Raw genomic sequence first — 8,554 nt, 5'->3', positions numbered from 1 at the left:
TAATTATAGGGGAAACTGGGTGTGGGGTGCATGAAAACTCTTTGTACTACCTTTGCAACTTTTCTGTAAATCTAAAACTATTCTAGGGAATTCCCTGGCAGTCCAGTGGTTAGGACTCCACGCTTCCACTGCAGAGGGCCTGGGTTCGATCTCTGGTCTGGGAACTAAGATCCTGCATGCCGTGCAGCATAGGTAAAGAACTAACTACATCTATTCTAAAGTAAAAAGTTTGTTTTATGGCCCGGCAGGATGGCTCCTGCAAAGAAGGGTGCCAAGAAGAAGAAGGGCCGGTCCGCCATCAACAAGGTGGTAACCAGAGAATACACTATCAACGTTCACAAGCACGTCCACAGAGTGGGTTTCAAGAAGGATGCCCCTCCGGCACTCAAAGAAATCTGGAAGGCGATGGGAACTCCACATGTACGCATTGACGTCAGGCTCAAAGCTGTCTGGACCAAAGGAATAAGGAATGTCCCATACCTTACCCGTGTGCGGTTGTCGAGAAAATGTAATGAAGATTCAAACAAGCTCTATACATTGGTACCTATATACCTGTCACCACTTTCAAAAATCTACAGTTAATGTGGATGAGAACTAATCGCTGATTGTCCAATAAAATTATAGAATGGTAAAAACATTAGTTTCATTTATTGAAACTAATGTCTCTCTTGGAATTAGGTTGGGCTGGGGACATTTGCAGATTCTAATGTTGTAGGGTGAATAAAGTTTCTTCGTGTCTGAAGTAAACCTCTGAGGCTCCAAATTCCCCTCAATACATCACCTCCAACTTTCCCAACCCTGCTCAATCCCCCCTACCAAGGAGGAAACTTTTCTCTGTGTAAAGTCTGTAAGATGGCTGTATCCGCAATAGCTGATTGTCTCACAAGCTGTCTCTTCAGGCACCACCTCTCTTCGCCTCCAGGCCCAAGATGAGACCCTAAGGTAACCCACTCAGAGAGGAACAGCCCTATATACATCAAAGAGTTACAAGATCTTGCTAATCTATATTAGCAAGAACCTAGGGGGATACACATGGGAGTGAATTACCAACACGTAGGACTAGAAGGGATGGAATAGAAGGCTTGATCGAGTCAAACTCCACCACATGGGTGCGGTCACCTAATATTTTGGCTGAAACAAACTCGAGTAGCACTGATCGTTTGTTAAATTGCCTAATTAAAGCCTGGACTTATTGGTGACCTACAGCAGGGGTTCTTAAGAACTTCCCTGGAAGTTCTTAGAATTGCAGATTCTCAAACCCCAACTCAGACCTCCTGAATCAGAAACTAAGGGGGCAAGGGCCCAGCAATTTGTGTTTTACAAAACCTTCAGTTGATTGTGAGAACCACCTGCCTACAATTAATGAGGTCGAAATGCCAGGTCTTCCCCGGGGAATAAGGTCATCAATAAAGGAATCCTAAGGATCCAGGAAATGAATGAATTAGAATGGATCTGTTAGATGCAACCTGCTCAGCCTTCCCTACCTGTACCACCTGCGAAGGCTAAAAGACGCGCCTTTCACTAAGGTATTAAGAAATGAATTGGTGAGATGAGACGAGCATCCTTGAACTCCATCACAGCTGCTGGAGAAGACAGTGGGGGTGTTGGAATTGGGTTCCCTAAATTCAGTGGAAATAATGGAGACTGAGTGGCAAAGGACAGGTGTTTAACCTTCAGAGACAGGTAGGTGCAGTTACCACATGAGCCACAGAGCCTGAAAAGTCATCCAGTGTTTTGAACCATGTGGTTCTGTGCCCACAGCTAGATGATCACAGGGTCTCTACTAAGTTACTGTAACCTTTTAAAGTGCTGCCTACATAGACCTATGGCCTCAGGGAGTTCCTCATGACCTGGTAATGGAGGACTGTGCCTGTGTCGTAAAGGTCAATTCCAATAGGCCTGGAATCGGCCTGAGGTGTTTAGTGTCCTTTGCATGGCACTGATCCTTGGTCAAACCATGGAACAATGACTGCAGACAAAAATATTTTGCCTGCCGTTTCAGTAAACAATGAACATTGCCCACCCACAAGCCATCAGCCACTGTAGCTGGCCTGACCATGTGCCCTGAAGGGAATTCAGGGTGGAGAAAGACAGGATACTGGCCTGCTGGGCTGCACCCCACAGGCCTGCAAGGCTTGTAGTTGCCCAGCCTCGAGACCAAAGAAAGAACCTGGAGACAATGACAGAGACATCAATGGTTTATGGGATGGGGGCTCTTACACGTCTGAAGCAAAAGGTCCTTGAGCAACACTCCACCGCGAACGGCAGGCAGAGGGCGGAAAAGAGGCTACCATTTATAAGGGGAATTGACGTAATGTCGGCTCGTCAGTTACCAGGGAAACCAGCACCTGGGGCAGGCGGCAAGCATGTAGATAGTTGTTACTGATTAAGCCCTATGATTAAGAGAATTGGATAGTCACCTGAGTGAAGCAGGGCCTGGTTGAGCAGGGGATGTACAGAGAGCAAGAGAACAGCCATCCTGAATGGCCTGACCGTACATTCCACCCCTACACACCCTGGCTGACCCTTACGATCTTGGTTCCCCCTCTCCTGTGATATTCCTGGGGTCAGGTATGTAGGGGGCACTGCAACCAGATACCACAAAGGCAGTACAGACACCAGCAGCTAAAGAGTACAAAGGGGAAGCCAGGCACTTATTGGGTTAGTTTTTCATGGAAGTCCAAAAGCAGATGACAATGGCATCTTGCTGTAGACCCAGCAACCGAACTCATTTCTCAGTGAAGCCACTGTCACCCAGTCCATGAACAGATTCCCTCTGCTCAGACGAGGGACAAAATGTAAGATGTTTAACAGGCACAATACAGGGACGATCATGACCATTAAGCAAAATCCAAGCAGTAACAGCACCCTGAGATAACACCATCCCTGCCTGTGGTTTTCGTCCTGGCCTGCAGTACCACACCGTCTGTCCGCCCTCAGTCCCCACGGCCAGTGCCAAGTGGAGAGGTGCTATAACAGACCCCAGGCTTACTGTAATGGTGCCTTTCTCCCGTAGGGGGCCCGGGTTAATTACCTTCGTAGCCTTAGGTGGGGCCAGGAAGAAGACAGGTGCAAGTGCCTTTCTAACCCTAGTCCCCACAGCGCAGCAAGTCCAAACTCCTAGGGACTTACCTGCCAGTTCCAGGGTCATTTTGTAGATCCTGTAGCAAGGACAAAAGGGAGTGATTGTCCTGATGTATGTTTGACAGCAGCCCTTCGGTGGTCAGCAGCTGAACCTGGGCTGTGCTGACTAGTTGCCTCCAGGTTAACATAGAGTAAGCACTGGGATGTCCAGTTGTAGTCTGTAGGGCTTGAGTTAGCCTCTGGTCCACATGTTGAGAGTATCCATCTCAGTGGTTGACTAAGTCGTCCATTCGTCCTTTCAATTAGCCCGGCAACAGTGGGGTTGTAGGGCAGGTGGAAAAGCCAGTGTTCGGCATTTATATCAGCCCATTCCTGAACCTCATGGCCAGTAAAGTGGATTCCTTTGTCGCGATTGATGTCCATGGGGGTCCTGTATGTCGCACACAGCCATTCCAGAGCAGAATAGTGGTTTTCGGCATTGCTCGACGACTCGAGTAGGCCTTTTGTAAGATCTTCTACCTGTTGTGCTGCATTGTAGACGGCCATAGCTGTTTTTCCATCACACTGTATCATTGCTCTGCCCCCGTCCATAGCTGGGACCAGAAGCCCAAGGGTACTCTTATTATTTTGCCATTGCAACAGGCCCCAGCCAAACCCTTCTGGGTAACTGGCCATGTCCAACTTACAAACCCGTACCTGAGCTAATATCACTAAAGCCTGTGTCTGTAATTGTTTAGGGGTGGTGGGTTGGGAGTATGCTTGTATTTTGTAGATAATCCGGGTCCTTGCCAGCCATCCACATGCAGTCAGATGAACCAGCAGTATGCGGCTGCTACTTTAAAACTAGACTCTGAGCTTAACAGGATATCGTCAATATAATGGAAGAGAAAGACATCTCCCATGGTAGTCAGCTGCCACAGGGCACCATGTACTAGTGGATGGGATTGTCCCTGCAACTTTCCGTTCCCGTCCCTATTTCCTGACATCTCAGTGCTCAAGGGAGTTTCCTCGGCCTCCAGGCTGACTTGCCAATTGTTGGGCTCCACACTGCAGGCTTGCAAGCCTTGTAGTCGCCCAGCCTGGAGACCGAAGAAAGAACCCGGAGACAGCGACAGAGACATCAATGGTTTATTGGATAAGGGATCTTACACGTTTGAAGCAAAAGTCCTGGAGTGACACCCTACTGTGTACAGCAGGCAGGCAGGAGGCAGGCAGGAGGCAGGCAGGAGGCAGGCAGGAGGCAGGCAGGAGGCAGGCAGGAGGCAGGCAGGAGGCAGGCCATAGCTGTAATCCTCAACACTCGGGGGAGAAGGAGGCTACCATTTATAAGGGGAATTGACGTAAGATTGGCTTGTCAGTTACCAGGGAAACCAGAGGCTGGGGCAGGGGGCAAGCATGTAGATACTTACTGATTAAGCCCTTAATTAATAGGATTGGATAGTCATGTGAGTGAAGCAGGGACTGGTCGAGCAGGAGATGTACAGAGAGCAAGAGAAGAGCCATACATGAATGGCCTGACCCTACATGACCTTAGATAGTTAAGATGCATAAGTAAGGAATACTTTCCATGAGTCCAGACTCTTGCATCTTCCCATATAGAGAAAAGCACTAAAATCATTGAGATGGCTGTTTTCTGTGATTAACAGTAATATTTTGGGGGGTTTTTTTGGTTTTGTTTTGTTTTGTTATTTGCGGTACGCAGGCCTCTCACTGTTGTGGCTTCTCCCGTTGCAGAGCACAGGCTCTGGACGCGCAGGCTCAGTGGCCATGGCTCGTGGGCCCAGCCGCTCCGCGGCATGTGGGATCTTCTCAGACCGGGGCACGAACCCGTGTCTCCTGCATCGGCAGGCGGACTCTCAACCACTGCACCACCAGGGAAGCCCAACAGTAATATTTTTATATTCAACTACATGCTGTTGTTGTTGTCTTTTCAGCAAACATGCCTATATCTCCCTCATCTCTTCGGAGCAGCTCCTCCAAGCTATCTGAAAGGCTATAGCCCTCAATAAGGTCCCCGAATAAAACATATCTTGCAACTTTTGGGTTGTGCATTTTTCTTCCTTGACATGATTAATTGTGTTGCTTTATGACCATGGTTCTGATGACTTTCAGGAAGGTTTGCACTGACTGCCAGCCTTGTTTATTGATTACAGTGAGATTCATGATTTGCACCTGGTCTCATTGAGCACCCTGGAAGGGTCTGCCTTGATAAGATGGTGGAATTATCTGCTGAGAGACAGCATCCTCCAAGAGTAGGATGCCATCCTGCAAGATACAGTATATGCCTCAAACTTGTGGCCAATATATGGGGCCATTTCCCTGTAGGCAAGATGCGTGGGTCTAAGAACCCAGCAGAGGTTAAGGAAAACAGAGAATGGAAGGTGTAAGAAGGTAGCTAACCTTGGCCTTGGGGTCAGCTATAGAGATAGGGAGGTAGCAGGACATTTGATGAACCTCAGTTGTTTCTTTTTCTTACCTTATCTGAAGAACACCAGTGATTTCAGCTACAGCATGACTAGCTGGCGTCATCCCATGATGATACAGTAGCTGGTGGGACTTTATGAGTCCCTTGTGTTGGAGAGACAAGCCTTTCCCATGAACAAAGGTCTAGAGTGGATGCTAAGGGCCAAAAGGGTGGACTGTGACATTTACCTTTTGTTTGCTCATCCAGAACCCCCTACCCACCCCCTGACATTGCCTCTGGCCCAGGAGGCTGATCTGTGTGGTCCACATCCTGTGTCTTGAGTGTCCTGGTGGAGGCCCACAGGAGATCAGAGAGAGAGAGAGAGAGAGGAGCTGAGGTCAGGTTATTTATTTCCTCTCTGTGAGCTGGCTGTGTTCCGCAACCAATGACCACGTCTTCTCTCCCCGTGGCCCTGAGGCACATCTCTCTCCCTGTGGACGCCAGCAGCTATTCCCCCCCAACCTCCCTTCCAGTCTCGATGGCAATACTTGGCTGCTGCTAAACTTGGGTTACTGCCCTATCCTTGTGGTTCCCCAACACCCATGTCTTTTTTTTGTAAATAAACCCTCCTCAAATTATCCTATTTTGAATGTGCCATCTGTTTCCTGTTGGGAGACTGACTGGTGCAGTGGGTTTCATGCCAAAATTTCTCTGCTAACAGTTTCATGGTTGAACTTCAACTTGTGGTGTCCTGGCATCTTTTCCCCTTAAATAGGAGCTGCTCTGAGCCCCCTAGGAGTGTCTGCACCATGGCAGGCAAAAGGGTGAAATAAGACAATGTAATCACCTAGAACAGTGATTGGTACAGGCTCAATAAATGCTAGAAGAATCCCTCTCCCCTCCCACTGCCCCTTCACCCTCCCCATCACACCAGACTCTGCACTGCAAACAAGGCTAGTGGGGTTTGAAAAACTTTTGTGCTCCTGCCATGCATGTGAGTGATTTGAGTAGAGAAGGGTTGAACTAGAGAAATTTTGCCCCCAATGACTATTTTATTGAAGTCCTGCTCAATTCTTAAATTTTAATACACCTACAAAAGGCAAGAAAGAAACATGTCTCATTTAAGATGTTTGGAAATAAACAAAACTAGACTCCAGGCAGGGCAAACCTAGTCGTGGTCAGCAGAGGTGGATTTCCTGCCAAGTCAATGACACGTTACCCCAGGGCCCCTCAACAGCTCTGCACCTAGCTTTGTATTCATAATTCGATTTTTTTTCTTAAAGAAGGACTCCAAATTGTTTAAGCTTCAGGCCCCACAAAATCTGGGGACCCAGCCTGCTGGGAAGTTATTACATTTGGGCTCCTCTCTGGGACAGGTGGGGCACCTTCCAGGTCAGCTCGCACCACTGGAAGTCACATGCGTTCTGGGTGAATATAGACAAACCAGGGGCCTCGGGCAGATGTGAACTGTGCTGGGGACAGTGGCGCAGCTGCAGCTGTTGCCACCAAGAGCTCTCAGTCTCAGCTTCGCCCACAATCAAGACTTGTGAATGTGTGAGACCGTAGACACAAACCCTTCCCCAGCTTCTACGAGGCAGGTCGTGCAACCACAAGCACACACTTTCCAGAGCATGGGCATTATTTGACTTTCAAGTGAGAATGAGTACCTCACCCAGGCCATTACCACCACTAACCACTGCTGCTTCACTTTACAGCATGGGAACTGTCCTCTGCTATACAGAAGGTGAGTTCATTGGTATCAAAAGCCTAACCTTTTGTGAATTCTTTGACCCTCCGATTCCATGTTGAGGAATTTATTCTGAGGAAAGAATACTACTGTTTATAATGATATCAGTACAAAGGCGCTCTCTCTAGCATTGTTTGTTATTAAAAAAAAAAAGAATGAATTTAAATGTTTATGTTATTAAGTGTCTGGTGATAAAGCATTGGTTGAATAAGTTATGGTACCTCCATATAATAGAATGTGGCGGGGCTGTTAACATTACTTGGAAGTAGAATACATAATGACATGGAAAGATAAACACATTGTGGTGGACAGACCCTAGGGTGGGCCTCATGATTCCTACCCCCTGATGCTCGCACTCTGTGTAATCCGCTCCCCTTGACTAGGTCCTGTGACTTGCTTGTAGCCAATAGAATGTGACAAAGGTGAAGGGATTTTGCAGATGTAATTAAGGTCCCAAATCAGTTGATTTTGAAGTAGTCCAAAGGGAAGTTATCGTGGATGGATGGGCCTGACCAAACCAGTTGAAAGCCTTCGAAAGAGGGTCTAGGCCATCTCAGGGTTGGAGACTCTCTCTCTAGTGCTGGTTTTGAAGCTTCCATGTTGTGAAAGGGCCATGTGGCAAGGACTACCAGGACTCTCGAGGAGCTAAGTGCCACCTGGCTGACAACCAGCAAAAAATGGGGACCCTACAACCATCAGCCAACAACCTGAGGGAGCTTAGAAGGGAATGTTTCTCCAGTTGAGCCTCTGATGGGACCACAGCCCCAGCCAACACCTGAAACAGAGAACCCGGGTAAGCTGTGTCCAAACTTATGACTTACAGAAACTATGAGATAATGTGTGTTGTTTTAAGCCACGAACTTTGTGGTGCTTTATTACACAGCAGTAGAAAACTAACACACGTCATGTGTTGTTACATGAAAAAAAAAGCAGATTATAAAATAATGAGATCTTGATATCTGCTTAGAAAAAAGCCTGAAAGAACAAATAACAAAACATTGCCTCAAGATAGAAGTATTATTATAGCATATTTTCATTTTGTTTATTTAAATGTTTCTAAATTTCCTACAATGAACATGTAAGGAGTTATTTTTAAAGAGAAGAAGAATATCAGTAAATGAAATTAATATTTTTCATTACTTTTAAAAAATGGAATGATAGACAATGGAGTAAAAAACAATCTAGACTTTTGTTTCTGAAAATATCAAAAACACTCCCACAGGGCTTCCCTGGTGGCGCGGTGGTTGAGAGTCCGCCTGCCAATGCAGGGGACACGGGTTCGTGCCCCGGTCCGGGAAGATCCCACATACCGCGGAGCG

At 47.3% G+C, this 8,554-nt stretch overlaps 1 pseudogene; it reads left to right on the top strand.

Moving 5' to 3' along the window:
* The first annotated feature begins 249 nt into the window (after positions 1–249).
* On the top strand, positions 250–605 carry LOC132526554 (large ribosomal subunit protein eL31-like; annotated as a pseudogene).
* Positions 606–8,554: the final 7,949 nt, after the last annotated feature.

The sequence above is a fragment of the Lagenorhynchus albirostris genome, chromosome 9 (assembly GCF_949774975.1).
Source record: "Lagenorhynchus albirostris chromosome 9, mLagAlb1.1, whole genome shotgun sequence".
Lineage (NCBI taxonomy): Eukaryota > Metazoa > Chordata > Mammalia > Artiodactyla > Delphinidae > Lagenorhynchus > Lagenorhynchus albirostris.
This window is presented reverse-complemented; position numbering and strand designations above follow the sequence as displayed.